The sequence below is a fragment of the Protopterus annectens genome, chromosome 1.part2, assembly GCF_019279795.1.
Source record: "Protopterus annectens isolate FY-2018-M chromosome 1.part2, PAN1.0, whole genome shotgun sequence".
Classification (NCBI taxonomy): Eukaryota; Metazoa; Chordata; order Ceratodontiformes; family Protopteridae; genus Protopterus; species Protopterus annectens.
Genome location: NC_056727.1, coordinates 800,194,389 through 800,220,182, shown reverse-complemented (window position 1 = coordinate 800,220,182; position 25,794 = coordinate 800,194,389).

The window sequence follows — 25,794 nt, the reverse complement described above, 5'->3', positions numbered from 1 at the left end:
TAACCAAGACCTAGTTCAAGGCAGCAGAAAGCACCCCTGCACTACCAAGCTATAACTCATTCAACACCTTTTGCCCTCAGAACTTGGACTGAAGCTCCAAAGGCAGTGGCGTTTCCATAATCATAAAGGATGTACACACCTCCAGACTGGTAGCCCAACATAAAGCATCTGAGATACTTCAGGTGCAACTAACATTGGGTAAGACAGTGATTTAGGTTGAAGCCTGCTATAGATCCCCGATCATGTCCCAAGACTCACATTCCACATTCCTAAGCACCCTAGAGAATATTAGGGTCCAACCTAACACTCTCATAATGGGCAACTTCAACTACCCCTCCATTAACTGGGAAAACTACTCATGTACCAATACATTTGCCTAACATTTCCTGGAATTCATTAATTCCAATGCCCTGGACCAGCTTGTTCTTTCCCCCACTAGAGGTAGCAACATCCTTGACCTGGTCATTACTAACATGGACAACCGTTGCTCTACACCAATAGTCAACTCCTCCCTGGTTAGATCCAACCACAAACTAATCACCTTGGAAATTCACATCCCTCCCACCCCCTACCCCCTACAAAGGCAGCCACAATGAAAAACTTCTCCAAAGCTAACTTTGGGCTCCTAAAAACAGAGGTGGCTAACTTCATGGCACCCATGCAAATGGCAATCAGTTGCATAACCTCTGAACCATACACCAATGCACTGTACAAACACGTACAAAAGTGCATGGATCTCGCCATACCCAATAGAATCAAGACGCTCTCCTGCAAAAAAAGGAAGCCAATCTGGTTGTCCCCTGCCATAAACAAACTCTTCAACAGAAGGAGGAAACTGATGTGGAATAAGATGAATTCCCAAGACTGGAAAAACTTCCTTATCAGCCTCACCAAAAAGTTGAGATTCTTTATCAAATCCTCTAAACCTAGCTATGAAAACAGAATAGCAGCAGATAGTAATGACAGTGACAAGGCCTTCTATAGTTATGTAAAGAATCTCTACGGAAATATCCAGATTTGGTCTGAGCTACTGCACAATGGTAATCCTATACTAAGCCAACAGATATTGCCAATATACTGGCTGACAGATTCAGTGCCAGCCTTACTCCTATCCCCCCCCCCAAGGGACTAGTCACAATACCAGTAGATTGCCAGGCACCCAGTATTACTGCTGCACAGGTTAATTCAGCACTGTCCAAAGCCAAGAATACAGCTTTTATGGGACCTGACAATATCCCTGGCTGTGTTCTACATGAACTACAGACAGAACTGGCACCTCACCTGTCTGCCCTGTTGAATCACAGGCTCACCTCAAGCTTTGTCCCTACTAAATTGTGCACTGCTACAGTCATCCCTCTCCACAAAGGAGGAGTGACTACAGACCCTAGAAACTATTGCCCCATTAGCCTGATGAGTTTGATATGCAAAGCTATGGAACGAATCATCACGGACCTAATAAACAAGGATATAGGGAATCACCAAACCCTGGATCCCACACAGTTTGGCTTTGTGAAGGGTAGATCATGCCTGCTCAACTTGGTCAACTTCTTTGAGTCAGTCACCAGAGCTGTGGATAAAGGCAAGGTGGTCCATACAGCCTACCTTGACCAGGCCATGGCCTTTGATACCATTCCCCACTCAGGAATCATAGAAAAACTCACTAAGCTACGTATCAATCCCTATACCACTAGGTGGGTTGCAAACTGGCTCACAGGTAGAACCCACAGTGTGAAAGTAGCTGACGCTAAGTCAGACTGCCAACCAGTCACAAGTGGAGTCCCACAGGGTTCAGTCCTGGGTCCTGTCCTGTTTGGTATCTACTTCTCTGAAAACTAGGCCAACACAAGGGGACTCCGGCTGACAAAGCTCACAGATGATTGCAAGTTGGGAGCTATTATTAACTCCCCGAGTGATGTTGACATCCTACAGAAAGGCCTCACTGAGACCAATGTCTTGTGTCAAAACCATGGCCTTAAGCTCAATGCCAAAAAATGTGTCATCAACCCCTTTGGGAAAAACCCAGTTCCCATGAATTACCACATCAACGGTAGTCCACTAAAAACAGAAGGCATTATAAGAGATGTGGGAACACAAGTTGACAGCAACCTCTCTTTTGACCACCACATTGCCACTGTGGTCAGAAAGTCTTTCTATGGAGCACATCTCATTACTAAGGGTTTTGCATCCAGGAAGAAAGAGGTCATTGTCTACCTCTACTCATCTCTCATTAGGCCAGTCATTGAGTACAATGCCCCATATGGCATGTACCTCACTAAACACCTGCAGCAACTGGAGAGGCCGCAAAAGTACCTCGCAAAGTGGATCCTAGGTCTTAAACACTTGTCCTATATGGACAGACTAAAAAACTCCAACTATCCTCTGTCTCATATTGCCTACTTAGAGGTGGTCTCTGCTTAACTTACAAAGCCATGTCTGACCCAGCTCTGTTAGAAATGCTACATCTAAAGAAATCCCAATTCCACTGCACCACACTCTCCAGAGACCTCAACCTCATTACCATAATCTACGGAACATGCTGGAGGGACAGGTTCATAACCTAGAGACTGCCCATGCTATGGAATAGACTTCCCATTCATGTCAAGCAGAGCACCTCACTGGCCCTCTTCAAGAGAAGTCTTGATGAGTGGATGGGAAATATAAAATTTACCCCAGGGATCACTCCAGTGGCTTTACTTGACAGAAGCACTGGGGACTAAGGTCAGGTGGTACAATGCCAGGCTAATCCTATGGGCTAGGCTTGTAAAGGCTCCAAGGCCATTAGCATAGTACACACCTATGAACCTACATGTGAGAGGGAATGACTACAGTGAAGTACTGTATGAAAATGAACACTATGCAATTGATTTATGTCACCAATATACATATGAATTGGCATATTTATACTTTCATCATTCTAAATAGATGTTGTCAGAAATATTTCAAATGAGTGCCTTTATTCTGCTCTAACTGTGCATGTCCTTAGCACAATGAATTTAAGCAGCATTGAGCAGAGGTAACCACATTGTGCCATAGGACATGAAATGCCATTCACAGTCACATAGCCTTGGTGTGTTATGCCAAACTCCATGCAAATCCAGAGGACAAAAAGTGAAGAGCTTCATTAGAGATTTATTATTTATGTGTGTGGTATGTAATTCTATTTTTTGACTAGATTAAATGTATGAAAATGGGGTGGATAGGAAAAATATGAAATTTGGGGGCAACCAGAGGGAAGAACAAAGGGAAAGCAATATAAGAATGTGAAGACAGGAATTAAGAATGAACCATTGCTAGCCAGTTGTTCAACACTGGTAAATGAACATGGATAGAATATTGGATGAATTTGGACTGTCACCTCAACAAGGCTGGTTGACAACAATCTAGTAATGTTGTATAGCCACTTGGACCAAATCAAGTTAAGTGTATTGGGAAGACAGATGTGTGAAGTGGAGAACTATGCATGAGATGATATTTTTTTTGTGGGACAGGTTACCATTTTTTTTAGTTTATTTCAGTAAGACAGGAATGTTGGGTAAGGGACGTCAATGTTTCAGGGTCAGGTAAGTAGGGTAGATGAGTAAGCAGTTGCAGACAAACAGGACACACAACACAGAGACAGGAATGGTGTTAACACAGAAGGTTGGGGACACCACGATTGGGGATAGAGAGAGGACATCAGATGTCCATGCCTGTCAAACATGGAGACAGTGAGAATCTAGTTCTCACTCTCAGAAATGTCCTCACTGTTCCCTTCCTGAGTTTGCTGCTGGACTGCTTGACATTTTGTTTTACCAAGAATTCCAGTGAACATCTTCTACATCTGGCTAAGGCATGCACCAGTGGTACTTTCCACAACCTGATGCACCATGACTGGCATCTCCTGGTGGGTGACAAAATCACCACCTCAACCAATAATTTTGGAAGGTACCACTGCACCAGCTGCCATGGTAATGCTACCTAATGTTGAGGGCCCAAGTAGTACAAGGCTTCAGAAGCAGTACTGCCAGCTTGGGTCCCAGATGTGCTGGATGTCAGTGAGGCAGTCATTCAAAGAGTAACAGGCTGAGCTGTACTGGTTGGCCTAGCTCCCTGTGCTGGAAAACATTTTGTCAGTTATCAGAAACTGATGAGATCAAAACGTTGTGACTACACATATAAAAATTAAAAAGAGAGATAAGGGGTGGAGGAAGAAAGAAAAAAAAAGATAATTTGAACCATCATATTTCACATGCAATAAATTACTATGCTATAAATATAAGTTTACTTTGACACTAATTATACTTTTCAAAAACTATAAACTAGGACTGATAATTGTTCCAAGTAATCCTTATAATATGCATATATTGCCCATATGCTTTTTCAAGTAATATGGATTAAGGTAACAGCATCACATTTTTGCCAGTTTAGTTGAAATTATTATGTAATATTTTTACAATTATTTTACAATATATTTCTTATCTGTGAGATATTAACCCATAATATATGAATACACTATTACGATTGATTATTAAAATTGCTTTGAACTACAGAATGAATCATGCATGCTTCATTTTACAGTTAATATATGCATGCTTAATTTGCTACTAAGGTATAGAAGAGCAATAAGTGCGGCCATGGTGCTGCAGCGGTAAACATTGACACCTCACAGCAAGAGGTTTTCTGGTTTGATACTCATCTGGGGTGCCTTCTGTGCAGTGTCTGCATGTCCTCTCTGGGGTCCGGGTCCTCCAGTTTCCTCCCACATTGCAAAGACATACTGTAGGTGGATTGGACACTCTAAATTGGCCCTACAAGTGAGTGCGTGAGTGTGTGTGTCTTCTGTGGAAGGTTGGGTCCCAGGCTGGCAACTCTACACCATAAAACTCTACTGCCAATCATGAGCGGACAGGTGATCCACTGTGGTGACCCCTAACCAGGAAAAAGCCGAAAGAAGAAGTATAGAAGAGCAATACTTCTGATAAAATAATTTTGTGCTGCATACATCCCCCTTGCTTCTCTTTATCTTTCCAAATGTTCAGCATGGGCTTCCCTGTTTACTATATTCTCCTGGGTAGCTGTAAAATAAAAAGGAGAAAAAAAGAGAAGTAAATTACGCGTACCAGTCTTGGCTATATCCAGCCTTCTATATAATTTAAAGTATCTTTAGCTATATACTTACACAACTGTGAGATGTCAACAATCCTAAACTCATCACAACCACTGGTGAGTTCTGCCTGCTTGTTCCTTTTCAGGTCATTGAAGAGGTGCCTGCATTGATCTCCAGTGTGTGGAATGCCAGTCATACTGGAGATGACCTTGGCATGACTATTCCAAGTCTCTAATTTATATTGAGTATAGTCCCCCCTGCAATAGCCTACAACTATGATGCTTTACAAGGAGTCCAATGAATATTCTCGACTCTGCTGCACCCCATCTTTGAGCTCTAAATTGGGCACTGTCCTTTTTTGCTCCTGCCATGTTAGACAGGTCAAACAGTAGCAGTTAGAGTGTTTTCCTGTCAATTTGAGTTATTACTTTTAAGGCAAGTATGCTCATCTGAATAATGATGCCAACCACATTTGTGTGATGCTAAATGGAGAGCAACAGTTCCGGACAGAGAGGAATGCAGTTTATGAAAGTGGAAGGGTAATGTGACAGTTGCCATTAGTTTATGAGTTGGTAGCTGCTGTACCTGTTAGTTGATTTAAGTTTGCAGACATGTATTGAGTGTATAAATTTTATGACCTTACACATTTTTTATGAGTCTTTACACACTGATAAAAATAATTAGTACAAAGTGGGATTAAAACCTATGTAAAATAGACACAAATTATTCTTCTACATAGGTGTTTTTTCATCCTTTCCACTGAAAAAGTGCTTGTCAGACATGCTCATTAATTATATGGACACATGAAAGAGTGAGAGGTTAACCATGTATGTGTGCAACCTGACAAGGTCCTGGTTTATACATTGATGTAGATTTGACTGCCATTGAAGTATGAAGTTCATCCCAGAGCAGAAAATACACTTTTATGTACAGAGACATAATTGTTAGTATACCCTCAGTCACACATATAATTCATATGATCTCCAGTGCTATAGATAGTTCGTCTTATTTATAATCATCTTTACATTGTTCTTTAGGTTTTAAAATTGACTGGACAAGCATTAATAACATTTGGAGAGTGCTAGATGAGAACCCTGGCTCACATGTATTATGGGCATTAACTTATACCATTTTCAATAGGCAACACTGGGCAATGGGGGCATTCTTTACAATCATTACTGTGTAGAGTGCTCATTGCAACTGATAACTTGTTTGTCAGGCATGTTTATTAGTTAGGCATGCACATTAAAGAGTTGAATGGTAAACCATGTATGTGTAGGACATGAAAGTTCAGAAAATAAATGTTTAATTCTAGAGCCATAATTGTACTTCTACCCACAATTAGACATTTAATATATATGGCATCCTATGTATGCTCAATGCACCTGCAATGCATAGTTATTTGTATGTGTAATTATTTTTCTGTGTGAAATTTTCTATAAAGTAAAGTGGAACAGCATTAATAAAATGTTTGAGTATACTGGATTAGAACTCTGGCTCACTTGTATTGTAGCCCTTAACTTACACCTGCTGACACAATTCATTACTGTGTATGTCTGTTGACCGCCGTGCAATGCCACTTAGCATGTTTGCGTGGTGGAAGGCCACACATATTACAGTGTATCCATTTTGAAATTGAAAATGCCTGCTTGTTGTCTGCAGGTGTTCTGGACCTCCACATGTTGTGGAAGCTTGCTGACAACCATGTAATGCCATTTAGGGTGTTTGCGTGGTGGAAGGCAAAAGATATAGCAATGTATATTTTATTAAATTGACAAGGTTGGCTTGTTGTCAGGACATTACACTGTGTTTGTGCAGAGGTCAGCAGTATACAAAAAAGATTAGCAAAGCTCTACATGTATTATTATTGTAAAAAAGTATTTATTAGTTTTAATTGCTAAAAGATAAATGTGGGACTTGAACCTTGATCTACATATACTATGTGCTGTGTGATTCATCGTGTTTACCAGGTCAGCTACACTTGATTCAAAGTTTTAATTTGTGCTGTCTTTATCACAGAACCAACTTCTATTAATTTTAATTTATTTCACCATTTCACCATATTTGCACTGAGCCGCACATCTCATAAATATTAATATTAAAAAAAACTAAACATTAACATTACAAAATACTTTTTAGTGCACCATACAGATTGTTACACAAATATGGATTTGAACTGTCAGACTAATGAAACTGCAAGACACATGGGGGGGGGTCTTATCTCTGCCACAGAAACAACTTTGCAGCAGAAATGTAAATCACTGTGCATGCAAGCAAATCTCATTTCCTCCACTTTATTATTAAAACAAATGCATCTGTACACTTTCAGTTGCTTGAACATGCGTAGCTTACATATTTATTGCAGTGAGTGATCACACAGCCATTTATGAGTATTGTTTGCACCAATACAGCAGTGTTTTCTCTTTCTATTGTGTTCATTCTTTTCTTAAATGTGCTGTAATCTCAGACATGCAGGCTGTAGGGAATTTTATATAATTGTCATTAAAATGTATGATAAAATTACATGGCAATAAAATACAGTTTTCAGCAAAGGGAGTATAGTTTGGCTATTAGTGCACTGAAATGAGAAATGTGTGCTGTTTACTTCCACTTAAAAGCTTACTATAGTTACTTCTACACTTTGTAAGAATATACTGGGTGGCACACCCAATTCAGGCAAGGGAGTCTCAATTGCTGTTTTGCTTTACTTCTCCCTTACAATAATCATTCACAGTTGCAATTCATTAGCAACTAACACTGAGGTGGTGCCTACACTATATCTACGTCTGTAACATGAAGTCAAACATTTAGAATTCAGCAACTCTAATGAATTCACATGTCATTTGCATCTTCACCATGCTCAGAGGTCTGAATCTACACTATAAAGAGGTAACTGTGTAGCTAGGGAATTTGAAGGTGAGGAGACTTGTGTATGCAGAGAACAAAGAAGATTGCTATTCATTTTGATATAGCTGCATAGTAGGATTCTGATCTTGTTAAAGTATGATTGTATTTTTCCAAATATATATGCTAGATCTGATAACATGTTACAAAGAAAAAAATTATATAAATGCATTAGAAAATGAAACTTTATCTGTGTGCACTTCTTATAGTTCACAGTTGGCATAGGCATTTTATTTCTCTGACAGACAGTAATTTAACTTTCATCACAAATGTTATCATTACAACTGGTTATTTTACACTCTTCTTTTGTTATTTCATGGAAATGCAATGTACTATATTGCCAATGACACATGGGTGTTAGGCTTCTAAGAATATATGATCATATGATCATAGGAAGTTACTAGGCTATTGACCAAGAGGTAATTTCAAGCCTCGCCGCTTCATCCCAATGTAATACCATAGATACTCTAATCAATACCCAGGACTGTTCATCAGGGCTATGGGCTCTATCCCCTGTATAAATTTACGGTGCCCCATCCACTCGTACAGGTTCCTTTTCAGCAGTGTCACAAAGGTGCCGTGCTTCATGTGAATTGGCAGCATATTCCAAAGACATGGCAGTCACTGGGAGACAAATCTGTCCCTCCAGCATGTCCTATTCAAGTCACAGGTCATGATTTGGGTCTTTGGAATGGGTAGCTGGAGCAATGGACACAATAAGAGGTCCCTGGTAATCATATAAAATTGACTTTTCTGTTATAAATGTGTTCACATATTTTGTGAGTGAGAATTGAGTTGAAAGCATTTATACAACTTAATTATGTGGTATTCCTTGATTTGTACACACTGTCATTTTCCCTTTGTTTTTTTTTTTTTGGGGGGGGGCAAGTACTATTTGTGTGTTACTACAGCAAAAGTTGTGTTTCAAGAGGTTTACTCTTGAAATTGTGTAGTCATCCTGTCTTTTCCATGGTACACAATACATTACTCAACCGGTATTCCTTGTTTAGGACCAAACATTGATTTATATGTGAGCGTGATATGGTATAATCATATAACCTTAAGTTTTAATAACTGAACTGTCTCCACTGGTTAATGTTGAAAATATAATTGTGTCTATATAAGGAGGAATTTCATTTTGTGATAATTATATGTTGCATCCTTCTGTTTTATGTCGCATAGGATTATGGCACCCAAGTGGACAAATCCATGTAAACCCTCTTTCAGCAACTCAAAAAATGATGTCACAGTGCAAGCATTCAGGTGCCATTGTGCCTTTCTGCTTGAGAGAGGATGTGGGGATATGACTGACAGAATGCAGATTTGGAGGCAGAAAGTCAATGACATAAATGCCATAGGGGGTCACAGCAGGACTTATGATCATGTGAGTCATATGGCCACTGATATGATTTCATCAGCCCGGAGAAATAACTGCAGCTTCCCCTTGAACAGCTAGCTATTGGGGAGGGGGGGGTTGCTACAGAGCCATCACTGACACCAAATGAAGGGTTCCTCTCCACTGTCAGAGATCCAGAGAGCTCAGTGGGAACTGCACAACAACATGATTAATTTTGGTGCTGATGTTTCTGGGAGGACAAGCATGTCCCAGGAGAAGCTTCCAGGTAAGCTTACATATATCAGTTTGTAAGATTTGCTTGTGTAGTAAAATATTGTAAGTAATAGTTTGTGTGTGTTTTATTTATTTATTTATATAGTTATTATTTGGATGAACCTATTAAGAAATTGATACAGTTAACCACACATTTTTGTTCATTACTCATGGGCTTTAAGTGGAAACGTCAGCTAAGTTTCAGCTAAAAGTATTGTTAATGGACATATAGGCAAAAACTGTGTATTCACTGTCCCCCTGTGTTATTGCAATTGTGATGATCGCATCCTTACCTTGCTTCAGTTTTTCCAGGACCATCTTCCCTAGCAAATGTAGATTCATCTACACATGGTAAGGCAAACATTTTTATCTCAGCATTGTTGACCATTTGTCAGTATTATGCATTTATCTGTATGTGTGAGGTGTGTTGTCATGAGTGTGTGTATTGCTTTACCATCTGTGACAGTTGCACCAGCATTCATTTGTTATCATATATTAAATTTTGGTGTAGGTATTCATTTTGTTTCTGTGTTTGTTGCTTATTATACGAAACACAAAGACCATATACACATAAAGTCCAAATAAAAGCTGACTTGGGCAGATCCACAGTAAAGCTACAATTTATTGAACTTTAATAAATACAAAATAAAAGAAGATTAGGACTTTCCTTCACTTCTTATGAACTTCACCAGATAATCCTATTCATATTTGCCCAACTTTGAGACTGCATCACAGTGAAGAAAGGGTGAATTCCTACACCCTGCTGTAGCACGAAAAGCTGCCAACAGGTAGCCAACAACAGTGTTCACTCTTATGAGCATTTATTAATAGCTAGTACACCTCTGTATATCTATATAGCTTTTCTCTCTCTCTCCCTCTATATATATATATATATATATATATATATATATATATATATATATATATATATGTGTATATATATATATATGTATATATATATGTATATATATATATATATATATATATATATATATATATATATATATATATATATATATATATACATATATATATAGGTATACTTCTATTCATTGAAAAAACATTTTTTTGAAAAACGGAAAGCCAGACCCACTTTAGTGAAAGTGCACTTAAATGAATGTGCACTTTTGCAAACACTGGTTCAAAAAACACACTAAAAACACATTTTTGCAGGGGGGCAAGACCCTCCCCCTGCAAAACCAATTTTTGGGGGTTGTGCCTCCCACCCTGCTACTTATATATACTAACTTATATATACTAAAACCAAGAGTGCACTACAGTGGGGGAAAGGGTACATTTCCTTATCCCCATTGTACCATGCTCGGTAAACTGGTGCTCGCGAAACTGCACATTCGCTAAAGTGGGTCCAGCTTTCTGTGTTTCTAAAAAATGTTTTTTTGAAAACAGAAGTAGCCCATAAATATATATATATATATATATATATATATATATATATATATACATACATACATATATATTGTGATCCTTCTCGTATCAGGCAATATATTCTTCATACAAAAATAATATATCAGCCTACTGCTTAATAATTACAAAGTGATTTCCATATCTGAATTTAACTCCTGAATCGCTAGCCTGCTGCAATGACAGTACCACTTACCAAAGAACACCTTCACAGTGTGCATATACCTCATTTATTCTTTGCTGTATATCTGTGTAATACTTTCTTTTCATTTCTTTATATTAATTAATCTCTCTGTAGTCTTGTTTTTCTTTCAAGGGACTTTTCTCCATGGTCCTCCACTGAAAAGGGGTAATTCTACCCATTCAAACTTTCCATGATAAACAAATGTCAATAAATAAATGGACATTTGTGAAGATATTATTGGAGAAAATGTGGAATTTTATGTATAAGGTAGACAGCCAGGTGATTGTACTGTCTCTGAAATTAATTTTATTTTTAGTTTGTGTGTGCAGCCAAATGGAAGAGAGTGTCAGAGGTAGTGTGTGACAGAAGAATGAGAAAGAAGATAAAAAGTAAGGCATACCTCTCAAGTATACCTCATTACGAGGAACGTACCTCATTTGGGGTCTTAAAAAGTTCACCTTCCTCAAAGTTCCTCAGTGTTCCACATTGAAAGACCCTGTCACACATTCAGTGTTAGGAATTTTTTTAAGTGAAATCCATGGTAAATAGAAATGAATCATATTAATTCAGTAAAAGATCTTCTTTATAAGTAAAACCAGCATATTTTAACCATCCTATGGCCTTCGCAGTTGAAGTTGTTAGTAAGCCATTAATATGTGTTCCACATTTTGCCCATTTGTTCCACATTGTGAGGGCTAGTGTTCCTCATTTTGGAGATTGAAGGTTGAGAGCTATGAAGTAAGGTATACAAAATGTTGGTGCAACCAGTACTGCTGTATGGTACAGAGACCTGGGCAGTGAAGGTACAGAGACCTGGGCAGTGAAGGTACAGAGACCTGGGCTGTGAAGGCAGAGTAGCTGAAGAAGCTAGAAGTGATATTGATGAAATGCCTGAGATGTGTGGTAGGCTGCACACTAAGAGACAGATGAAGAAGGGTAATCATCAGAGCAGAACACAAGTACCTCCAACTGTGGAGAAGTTCTAGCATTCTAAAAAGCTCAGTGATCTACAAACTCACTCATAACAGGCACTACCTTCATTAAAAAAATGGCACTTCATATACAGGATTTATAGCCTTAGGTACCAGAATGAAAGTAAAGATCTCCTCAAAAAAAATCCTTCAAGACAATTGCAAGTGTAGTTGTTTTAAAGCAGATAACCTGGGCCCTTAGAGCTGCGACCAAATCTTCATTAAACAAATCAATCACATTCAAACCCTTTGGAAGTATATCACACGTATAATTTAGCTCAGAAGGCTAAAACCTTCTGTCTCAGCCATTATTACTAATGCATCTACCTCAAGTGACTTGTTATCACTACAAGTCACAAACTTTCCTTTCCTTCTCTTTCAAAATTCCCTATACCTTCCTTGCAATGCCTATCTCTGTGACTCAGTACTACTTATTAGTAACATCTCCATCTCCAGAATATTAACCCACCCAAGGACCTCAACTAGCAGAGTAGTGAAGATGAAGTGTACTGGGCCCTTAACCCAGAAGTCAATGGTTTGAAACCATCCTCTGCTACACAAAGGTGAGGAAGCATTTAATCTGACAGTTAATGCAGAGGTTGGTTATGGCTGTGAACTGTAGTCCCTGTGGTACAGGGTCTGATTCCCTAAGTCCTCATTTATCTACTATCTCATCTTGAGGAAGTCACTTAACTAGACAGTGCTGAAGGGCAATTGTGAATTTGGAATGGCCCCCTGTACTGCAAGTCTCGTAATTACTTATGAACTCTGTTGCCTTTTCACAGATTAGCTTTATATATCTTATCTTTTCTAAGAATCATAAAACATAAACAGAAAGGTGTATCTCCAATGTTGTGCTTACCTCATTTTCAGTCTCTTTAGGACCTTAATGTTGGGAAATAATTCCATTTTTGATACTTAGTTGCACTACCTTTTAATACAGATCCCAGAAGGCCAAGACAGAGTGAATGCAGAAGAGCTAAGGAAATAATATACCAATACTTAGTCACATACAAAAACAATCTGATGCTTCATATTATTCTCAAATAATTTGGCTTTATTATTTTCTGGATGGGAGGTTCTTGTTTTGCGCTTGCCAATGTGGCTCAGATCCTGCCTGAAAAAGGACAATGGACCAAAGCACTTACCCAGTTAACAAATGTAAAATAAATAAAATTAACTTTTGCTCCCTAATTCATGGTACTGTTTTTGCTACAGTGAATCAACTACCAGTTATGTTATTATAGTTTTGGAATATTTGAAATGTTTTATTTCACACTGCAGACTAGCAGAGTGCATTCTTAAGGTATTTTTGGAATTTTATTGCAGATGCTAGGTAATGTTACTAATGTTATTAGTTATAGCATCATCCTTCACTTTGAATTTAGACTGTAGCACTCCTGTGTTTGTAAAAATGTTTGCTAAGCAAGCACATAAGCATACAGGTTAGTGCTTATTGCATACATTAGAAGATGTACATTCTGATATGCTTAAATTGGAAAAGGTGGAACCTGTTTTAGAATCAGATGCAAAGGTTTCTTCACTAAAATGATAAATGATGTAATGCACTGAGAAATACACCTTATATACCATATCTATTGTCATTCAGGACCTTTGCCTATGACAAAGAATGCTCTTTCCTGTCTCACACAAAATAGTCATTTTGCTAGAATGGTTACTTATGATGCAGCATTTTCAAACTTTCTAATAGAGCAGGGGGCCTCATTGATGTGTAACCACTACAACATGTTCATGCAGAGAGAATATTCATAACAGGTTCCCTATGAGAAACAAGATTATATCACAGGGATCTGTGCTTTATTAAAATTGCCACTGGGAAGGGAAGAAATCCATTAAGGGAAATGTGATAACATGCTGTTCTTGATTAATCTTCACTGACTGTTCTGAACTCTCCAACCTCAATAAAACATTAACGCTTACCAAACAAGATTATGAAAAAAGGAACGAAAATACTTATTGCAGAGACAATGTACCAACATGAATTTAAAGCCGTTGGGAAATAGCACCCCAAAATCAATACCAAAATTATCTTAGTCATCAAAACAATAAATTTATGACCAGGGGACATTATAGCCTTAGTTGCATAGGTCTGTATCTTAGTAAGGCAACTCTGGAAGGAGATTACTTGTATCTGATAGTCAGGAGTGCTCTGCATCAGTGAAAACAGAGAGAATTTTAGTAGATTGACAACAATATATCAGTGTAGCTTGCCAATGCAGCAAAATACACGGTTTGCTCCAGGTGCTCTGATTTCTGCCCACATGTGGATCACCGACACTAAAATGTACATATATGTGAGAGTTTGCATGTGTGCGAAGGAAGAAATACCTGCCAATCTATGTCTGCTTCCCCCTTTGTCTTGTAAACTCCATCGACTTTGGTGGAGGTGTCATTCTAGGAGTCTTTAGCAACTAGTAACCGAGACAGAGACAGGGAAAGACAGAGAGAGAGGAAATATAAAAGTTGTATCATTCATAGATACTAAACTGTCTGGGTTGCAAGTACCTATCAACCTACAAATGGATAAATGGAAATAAATAAATATGTAGATATAGCTACAGATGATATATATATGTGTGTGTGTGTGTGTATATATATATATATATATATATATATATATATATATATATATATATTTTTTTTTTTTTTTTCTTTTCTTATTTTCAAAGTATCACATGACTACAAATAAACAGCACAGAGAAATAATACAAGGCTGTTAACATGAAAACTGTGTTGTTATTAAAATTATGTTAGTTAATTTTATGGAAGAAATCATCTACACAATATTGATGATGTAAATGATGCTGTCATGCTTAAGAACTATGGAGATGATATAGGGCAACTGAATGTGAAACTGTGTTTGCCCTTCCAGTAGGAAAATTATCAGTGATAAAAAATCAATAAAATCTGTAAAAGCATGAAAAGGTCTTTTAACAGATATGGAAATGGTATTCGTTTGCCTGCTTAACAGTGAATGCATAGGAGCCTGTTTGGCTAAGCCTAAAATACTCAACAGGCTTCCATTAAAAAACATAAAAGGGAATTTTAACTTGCTCCAACATTTATCATCCTCAGAAGTAATTATACGGGTTGTGGGTTTTAGCTGGTTCATCTCTTTGCATTGAGGAGTGGAGGGTTTCATTCCTGGAAACACATCATCAGAAGATCATATGGTCTCATATTTGGCCAGGTGAGATTTTGTGTAATAGCTATTCATCAAATCTACCATATCCTTTGAAATAAAATATATACATGTAGAGCCATTATGTCGGTTGTCTTATGCATTCAAAAGAGATGATGATGCGGTGTATGAGTTCAAGATATTTACTGTACATAAACACATCAGAAACAGTAACTGGAATGAGTACTTAGGCTAACTGACTCCCTCATTACTTCAAACACACTTGCGTGTGCATCTCCACTGAAGACTGTATTCACTCTAGCTGACTGTACAAAATGGCACTGCTCTTGCACATGCTTAGTACTTATATAGCACATGTGATCTAGCTACAGTGGTTCACTAGAAACGACATACACCACTGATCTACATCTTCCCTCTTTAACTTCTTCAACATGCAATTTGGGAACAAAACATTTTACATGCTAGATACCACAACAACATTTCAACAATAAACAAGTTCTAGTCCAAGCCACTGTCTATCAGGGATTGGGTCTGGAAATACTACCTGATCTGGTCACATAGAAATTATGATTTGCTTTAGCAACAGGGACAATTTCTGGGAATTCTTTCTCGATTGGAACTTCAGGAGACACATCAGGATTACTTGAGGAATGTACACTGTACTCTGGAATTTGAACAAGTGTAGAGTCACTCTGAGAAATAGAGTCTTTGGCACAGGCAACCTGCTGCATCACTGGTTCGGAGAGAGGAAGTATGTGTCTTCAATTCCATCTGAAATCCATCCCGTCAGATTGTACGATGTAAGATCTTGCTTCCTCACAAAGATTTTTAATGATACCCATTCACTCATATCCTTTAGACATTTGCATTCTTAAAGTCTCTCCCTGTTTTAATGGTCTGAGAGGTTTGCTGGAGTTATCATAGTGCAACCTTTTTTTTAAAAGTTGAGGCTTGATCATTTTGTTGTTCATCACATTTGGTACTAACGAGTGTTTACTGATTGGTAAAGTTGCTCTTGTCCAGCTGGACATTAATCTCTGAGCAGGTGAACCAAGCAAATTATCTCAAGGAATGTTTCTGAGATTAAGTAGGTTAAGAAAAACATCAGTACCATTTCTCTTGGATTTCTGTAACAAAAGCTTATCACTTTGAACTGCACACTCAGCTAATCCATCAGTCTGTAGATACTCAGGACTACTAGTAAATGGACAAAGATCCAAGTTTCTTAAACTGCTAACTTGTAAACTGTGCACCATTATCAGAAACGACTTTGTGCGGACTACCATGAATTGAAACATGTCTTTTCAGTTTGGTAATGACAGTACTGGGAGTTAAGTTAGGAAGAAGGTCAACTTCAAACCAATTTGAGTAAGAGTTTACTAACATGAGGTAATGCTTACTATTCCATTTGAAAATATCAGTAGCAACTGTTGACCATGGTAATTCATGAATCTGGTTTAGCTTAAGTGGTTCTTTTGCTTGCGTGATTTAGTACTATTGGAAACTGAACATACTAGAATTTCCTTCTCTATATCCTTTGACAAAGAAGACCAAAATACTATGCCCCTTGCCCTTCTTTTGGTAGAATCAGTACTCATGTGACATGGTGCAAAATTCTGATATATTTCTGTTGCAATGCTTTAGGAATTACCACTTTATGACCTTTCATGATTTTTTCATCTTCCATCATGAGCTCATCTCGGTAAGGAATACTTCTGCATGTCAAGTGGTCGATTGGTTTGTCTTGCTGGCCATCCTTGACTGATAACATTTTTCTGCTTCTGGAGAACTGGGTCTAAAGCTGTATGATTTCTAAGCTCATCAAGATGTGACAACAAAAAAATTCTGACCTCCATGACTTCAAAGTCTGCCTTCTTGTTTTCATGTTGCCCTGTTTTTTGTCTGGGTGCTCTTGACAAAGCATCAGCTAGGTATAAATATTTTCCTATTGTGTAGAAAATATTGAAATTGTACTTTGTAATTTTAACATCATGCATTGCAAGTGTGCTGAGGCTGTATGTAATGGCATTTTCAGAATAGTCACTAGAAGTTGGTGATCAGTCTCTGTTTGATAGGTCTTCAATAGATATAATCATTGAACTTCGAACACTACTGCTAAAAGCTCTTTTTCAATTTGTGCATAATTCAGCTCTGTTTGAGTTTAAGTTCTGGATGCATAGGCTACTGCTATGCCTTCTTGAAGACATGCTGCACCAAGACCATACTTTGAAGCCTCACACAAAAGAGTTACAAATTTGTGAACATGATAATATCTCAATGTAGGTGGACTGGCAATTTTCTTCTTCAGGGCTTCAAATGCATTTTGTGTTCTTCCAACCAGGACCAGGTTACATTTTTGTGTGTCAGCTCATGTAAGGGTGCTGAAATCTCACTCAAGTCTGGGATGAACTTTCCTAAACAGTTGACCATACCATGAAAACGTTGTAAATATGTGACATTTTCTGGAACTGGAATCTCGAGAATTGCTGCATGTTTAGATGGATCTGGTTGTAAGCCAGAACTGGTAAACAAAGGATCAAAATGTTTAAGGTTTCTGTCATGTTCTTCTTCACCATTGCCCCCTACAGTAATGCCATCTATTATAATAGTACATGAATAACTTGAAAAAATGTGTTCCATCGCACGTTGGCATACTTCATTGGCAGAATTTATCCCAAATGTCATTCTCAAAAAATATGTACCTTCCAAATGGCTTACTAAAAGTAGTTAACAAGGAAGATGTTTGATCCAGTGAAATGTGCCAAAAGGAACTTTTTCATCTAAGACTGAAAAAAATAGTGGCATTTGGCATGAGTGCAGCTACTTCTACTGTGTGCATTGGATGGTGAGGACAATTAAGTGCTTGGTTTAAATCTCTGGAATCAGTACATAGTCGAATATCATCTCAGCTTTTCTAATGAGCAGCGACCATGAAGGATACACATTCAGTTGGTTCTTCCACTGGAATAATTACTCCTAAATTCACCATTTTGTCTAGTTTTGTTTTTACTTTGCTATGCATTGCTACTGGAACTTTCCTTGCTAGTCTAACAACTGGGCTTACTTCATGGAATATGTGACTGGTACTTTGTCAAGCTCATCTTTGAAAATATCAGCATATTCACAAAAACTATTCTGCGTAAAACCATCATGGTTATTCAGACTTATATAGTGAATCTCTGTTAAATGAAATCAGTTCTCAAACTGTCTCCAAGGCCCACCAATGACTGCATGTGTCTTTCAGCTATGGAAAACTGCATGTCATAGCTGTTCCCAGCAGAATGGCATGTGAGAATTACTGTGTCATCAGTCTGAATCTCTTCACCGCCACAACCAACTAGTTTTGCAAATTTTTGTGAATCAAGTTTCTCACCAGCTCGTACTTGGCAAACATTTGTGCTGATGTAACATTGCACTTGGACTCAGTGTCTACGTTAAGCTCTACAGGTTTCCCATTAATCTTGGCAGTACAAAATCTTTTGTTCTTTGCTGCCAACTGATAGTCTACTTCATTAACTGTTTCATTGGTCACAGAGACACCATCAACGTAAAATGTTTGCTCACAGCTAGAGAGCTGATCTCCTTGCTTCCTCAGATGCTGTCTTACGAAGACTTACAAAGCATTTTGAAATTATTCCTCTTTTTACATTTGTGGCATTGCTAACCAAAAGCTAAACGCTTCTCTCATTTAGGTTCATGGCTGCCCCCACAATTACGACAATTAACAGTAAGATTTGTTTGTAGTGGCCCCATTCAGTTTATGGTTAAAATGGGTAAGGCCTTGTTTGATTTATAGCTAACAATGAGGTTGAGTGTGGCAGCTTTTAGTTTATATCTCTTTTTCATTTTAGATTTTTATTGTACACTATCAACATTCACACTGTTAGATACTGCAAGCATGCTTTTCTGATTCGTAAGCTTATTATGTTTTTCTGTAAGCTCATGTATTTTACAAATCTTTGTGACTTTGCTTAATGTTAAATCACTGTCTCAAAGCAAAATCTTTCTCACTGTATCATTTTTAACACCACACACAAGCCTGACTTTTATCAACTCATCTTTTCAGATCACCAAATCTGCACGTTTTACCTTTATTTCTCAAGTCAGTAATATATGCTGCTATAATTTCACCAGGTCTTTGATTTCTTGTGTAAAATATGTGCCTTTCTATTGTAATATTTGTTTGAGGGTTACACATTTCTCTAAATTTAAGTTTTAAGCACTCAGGGTCTTCCTGCATTTCATCCTGTGTCACAATATGGTGGTTCTCCCTCCGCTACATACATGACAGGTGCATACACAAATGAACATTCCCTCTCAGTGCTTCCGAGCCAGCCAAATGAAGAAGTATAAATGCTTTTGTATGTGTGTCTTTATCAGAAAATGCAGCCAGCATAAACATATCATATTCTTGCTCAAACACTCACTAATTCTCATCATTATTATCAAACACCAGTGGTTCAGGTCTGTGAAATCCCTCTGCCACAGCAACAAAATTCATTGAAACATAAGCATAGACCAGGTACTTGTAAATATGTTTGAAAACACAATACTCTCTCTGAAATGGCTTCACTTGAACACTACACACACTGCAAACACTCCAGACACTTTGAATGCTTCGAATAGCTGTAGTTAATGTGAAAAAGTAGAACAGTGCAAAGAAATTCAGTCATTTTATCTCTTCCATACATTTTTAACATTTGAGAAATTGTTTCATACACTTTTGTAATTATTTTGAATACTTTTATCAGTATGTCACAATTTTGGACATTTTGTTTATTTCAGTAATTATTCTGAACACACTCTGTGAATGAAAAATTATTTAAACGAGTTTATGACCACAGATCTTTTTGCAAGTTCACTCCTATATATTTCTCCAATTTTACTTCAACTTCAGATTCCATTCTGACACCATGTCACTTGTCTCATGCATTCAAAAGAGATGATGAATCGGTGTATGAGTTCAAGATATTTATTGTACATAAACACATCAGGACCAGTAACTGGGACATGTACTTAGGCTGACTGACTCACTCATTACTTTCAACACGCTGTCATGACTGCATTCACTCTGGCTGACTGTACAAAATGGCACTGCTCTTGCACGTGCTCAGTACTTGTATAGCACGTGCTATCTAGCTACAGTGGGTCACTAGGATCAACATGCACACTGATCTTCACATTGGATGTTTTCAAGGGCTATAATGTACAGAACTATCCGGGTGGTTGAAATAACAGTAATGTTTGGCAATTTATAACTAAAGCAGCATAGAAAACAGTGATAAATTAAAATGGGAAGAGTTGCGAAATTAGTATACAAAGAGCAAAATAAAAAGATTATTAAAAGCGAAGAATGATTGCTGCAGACTGCATAACTGAAATAACCTGCACTACATGGCAATTTAGTTGAGCAGCTGGATGGAAAATCAACCATGATACTGAACTAAAAGTAGTTTATACATGGACGCTCCATCAGAGAGCAGTCATGTATATTGTATTCGGCCTGCTTGCCTCTCCCACAGTGGGGGCATGGAGGTAAAGGGCATCTGAAAAGTACAAAGGAAAGTATGATTTCTCATGCACCCCTGCATTACCAGGATATAACTCATACCATACCTTTCAGCCATCCAGCCAGGACCAGAACACCAGGGGTGGAGGTGTGTCCATATTCATTAAGGACAACCACACCTCCAGGCTAGTTGCCCAACATAATTTATCCAAAATTATCCAAGTGCAACTAATTCTGGGCAAAACTGCAATCCATATTGTAGCTTGCTACAGATCCCCCACCATGCCCCAGGATTTTCACTCCTCTTTTATTGATATAATAGAGAATATCAGGGTCCAACCAAACACCCCAATATTGGGAAATTTCAACTACCCCACCATTAACTGTGAAAACTACTCATGTACCAAATTCTTTCCTCAATGCATCCTAGAATTCATAAACTCCAATGCCCTGGATCAACTTGTCCACCATCCTACCAGGGGCAATAATATCCTAGACCTAGTAATTACCAACATGTGTGACAGGTGCTCCACACCTGAAGTCTATTCCTAGTTGATCAGAACCGACCATAAACTAATCGCCCTAGATATCCACATCCCACCCCTACCCCCCAAAAAGGAAACCACAGTAAAAAAACTACTCCAAAGCCAACTTCATGCTTCTTAAGGCAGAAGTGGCCAATATTACAACACCCATGCAGATAGACAATACAGTTACCACTGCCGAATCTTATACAAATGCACTCTATAAGCACCTACACGGGTGCATGGATCATGCTATCCCTAATAGAATCAAGACATAGTCTTCTAAAAAAAAGGAAACCAATCTGGTGGTCCCTTGCTATTAACAAACTTTACAACAGAAGGAAGAAACTGTTGCAAAAGAGAATAAAATCCCACAAGTGGAGGAGCTGCCTGGTCAGCCTCAGTAAGAAGCTGAGATCCCTCATAAAATCCTCCAACGCAAACTATGAAAACAAGATTGCCACTGACTCTAAAGACAACCACAAAGCATTCTACAGCTATGTCAAGAATTTCAATGGCAACAGCCAGATCTGCTCTGAGTTACAGCACAATGGCACAAAATTTACAGAACCAAGTGATATCGATAACATCCTGGCTGATAGATTCAGTGCCAACTACCCCCCCCCCCCCTCACCTCCTAAAGGGCCCATATCCATACCGGAAGAATGTACTGTCCCTGCAATCACAACTGAAAAGGTGAAAGCTGCGCTATTAAAAGCCAAGAACACAGCATCCATGGGACTGCACAATATCCCTGGCTGTGTTCTACACGAACTTCAGAATGAACTAGCCCCCACCTAAACATCATGGTCAGTCATAGCCTCTCAACAGGCTTTGTACCCCCTGCTAGACAGGAGTCCAGGGAAGTAAATAACGTGGGAAGAAATAGCCAGGGAATTGTTATGGCTAGGCTTGTATAGGCCCTAGGGCCAATAGCCTAGTACCAACCTATGAGCCTATGAATCTATGAATGGCACACAGCAACAGTTGTACCACTCCACAAAGGGAGATCCACCATGGACCCCAGGAACTATTGCCCTATTAGTCTGACAAGCCTGGTCTGCAAGGCCATGGAGAGTATTATCATGGAACTCATAAACAAGGACATTGGTAACCTCCAAACTCTGGACTCCACCCAGTTCAGATTTGTGAAGGGCAGATCATGTCTTCTGAACCTGATTGACTTCTATGAAACAGTCACCAAAGCCATGGACGAGGGTAAGGCAGTCCACACAGCCTATCTCAACCTCACCAAGGCTTTTGACACCATCCCCTATTCTGGTATCATAGATAAACTCACCAAGCTGGGTATAAATCCATATGTCACAAAATGAGCCTCCATCTGGCTCACAGACAGAACCCGCACTGTAAAAACTGTGGACTTCAAATTTGACTCCAAATCTGTGACAAGTGGAGTACCACAGGGTTCAGTCTTGGGTCCCCTTGTGTTTGGGATCTACTTCTCTGAAGTACAGGCCAACACAGCGGGCCTCTGGCTGACAAAGTTTGCAGATGACTGCAAATTGGGAGCCATAGTCAAGTCTCAAAGTGACATGGATATCCTGCAAAAGGGCCTCACTGAGACTGATGCCTGGTATCAGAGCCATGGCCTCAAGCTAAACAACAAAAAATGCATTGTCACCCCCTTTGGTAAAAACCCTGTACCCATGGACTACCACATAGGCAGCAGCCCACTAAATGCCAAAGGTGTGATAAGAGACCTCAGGACTCTAGTGGACAGTAGCCTCTCCTTTGATAATCATATCACCACAGTAGTCAGAAAATCCTTCTACATGGCACAACTCATCATGACAGGGTTCTCATCCAGGAAAAAAAGAAGTCATTGTCCCCCCTCTACTCGGCTCTCATCAGACCCATTATAGAGTACAATGCCCCATTTGGAATATACTTTACAAGGCATCTACAGCAGCTGGAAAGGCCACAAAAATACCTCACAAAGAGGATTATAGGATTCAAACAGTTACCATATGCTGAGTGCCTCAAAAAACTCCGGCTTTACTCCGTAGCATATCGCCTACTCCGAGGTGATCTCTGCCTAACATACAAAGCTATTTCAAACCCTGAATTGCTGGACATGCTACACCTAAAAAAATCCCAATCCCTCAGAGCCACATGCTCTAGAGACCTAAACCTCATCACCACAATTAACAGAACATGCTGGAGGGATAGATTCCTGTCCAACAGACTTCCCATACTCTGGAGCAAGCTACCTATCTATGTCAAGCAGAGTTAATCACTAGCACTCTTCAAAAAAAATCTTGATGAGTGTATGGGTAATAAGAAATTCACCCCAGGGATCACTTCTGTGACCCTGCTAGACAGGGGCGCAGGTAATTAGCATCCATGGGGGGGGGTGAAAGCCAGGGAACCTTGTTGGTTAGGCTTACATAGGCCCTAGGGGTGATAGCCTAGTATCTACCTATGAGCCTATGAACCTTGCAGAGACTGGGGAAACCACTTTCCATGCAAGATGGGAGGAGGATGGTCTGCTTTCTGGTAGCATTCCATGCAGAAGTGAGGGATGGCCTGAGTGAACTAATCATGTTATATCTCCTTCCTACCCCCAAAATGGGCATCTGTGGGAGCTGTATGGCTAAGAAGGAATCCCTCAAACCATTCCTAATTGCTGTCTAAATGGTGGCTCCTCTTATCTGACCTGGATCTAGTGATGGCAACAACTGGGCAGATTAGCCAGAAGGGGACTGATGGTAGAGAAGCAGTGATGGCAAAGAGTTTAAAAAACAATTAGTGCAAATGACCTGCCCAAATTTGTGTAAATTATCTACCCATGCTAGGTGTATAGGCAACAGAAATAAGTCGGCTCGGTTATGTTATTTCTGTGACTAATAATAGAGCTGACAACAACCTCCTCATATTAGTGGATCTTGCTTTCCAAGCAGTTGGACTGTACATGTTATGCGTATTATTAACTGTAGGGGTGAGGGCTTGCCCATGTCAATGTACTTGTCTGTCCATTCCAAATGTGTCTACTCCATTAGGTAGCAGGAATGTTGATGTAATGTGCATCAACAGCAGAAGAAATTCATGTTCTTGTACTTCCTAGAGCAGTGTACATGATCTGACCATGATTTTGTGCATCGACAGTGGCTAATTTGCCTGCCGTTGTTATGTGTTCCACCAAAAGGAGTATGGATGACTCTCCCGTGTTACTGCAATTTAACTAGCTTGCTAAATATAAAGTGAATGGTCAAAGTCTGGTCAGCTCATACCAATAAGGTACCATCAACATTTCTTAAGTCCATGACAGCAGTTCACTCTCCATAAAGCAGAAGTGAATTGAAATGCCAAACCTGCACAATCAATTACAGTCAGCAGAGCTTCTTTTGCAAGCCAGTGCAGGCACAGACAGAATGTACAGCTGCCTGAATGAGAGATACCAATGAAATAGCATCAAGCTGGGAAGGATTTGGAAATGTTTCTATAGAATATACTGTTGGAGCTTTGTATCCCACATAGCATAACACTTAAGGGTTCAATTGCAATTATTGTCAAAGTGTCATATTTGTAGTACTATGCTTGATAAAGTCTTGTTGTACAGAATACTTTCCTTTGTGGCCCAAGGCATTGCTGCCTTGCTATCACTACAGAAACACAATGTTTGGGGATGCCCAGTGTAGGGGACAAAGCTGTCAGTATTATATATTCTCCTATTGACAGATGTGCTCATTATATACAGTACAGTGCATCAGCCTGTGCACTCCAGGTGCTGTCATTGTATCAGTGATGCAACATCAAGCTTGTTAACTACCCAGTGCACCTGGTAAGGCTTATACACACCAAATCTGCTATATACAACCTTATATAAAGCTGACTGACTGTGAGTAATACATGTAAATGTATACTGACACCTCTTCATTTACTTTCAGAATAGTTTATGCCTTTAATTTAGAACAAGTTCATGCTACTTGCAGTATTGTGAATTACACTGGCCTGCAGACCAGGCAGTGTGATTACAGTTTAATTTCTTCCATTTATGTGTACACAACATTTGGGACAGTACTTTAGCCCAGTGAATATATATAAATAGAAGATATGTAAAGAGGAGAACAGGGCACCATGATTGAATAAGATAATGCTGCATCTAATTAAAACGCCAGGAGTACAGCAAAACAGTGGAGTACACACATGCAGCTAGTTTGTGAAGCACATTAAATTATGTCCTCATTATACCAGACACCTAATGATCACTGAAGCACTGATTGCTGACATGTATGGTTATAAGTGACTGTTTTATAATGCTTGATAGCATTATGCAATGTTTTGCTTGCTGTCAGTATACAAGGGTGGTTGCATGAAGTACAAATGCAAGTGGAATATCGACTCCTCATTGTTTGCCACAACTGACAATACAGACATGCCAGTCAGTATGCATTGTGCCAT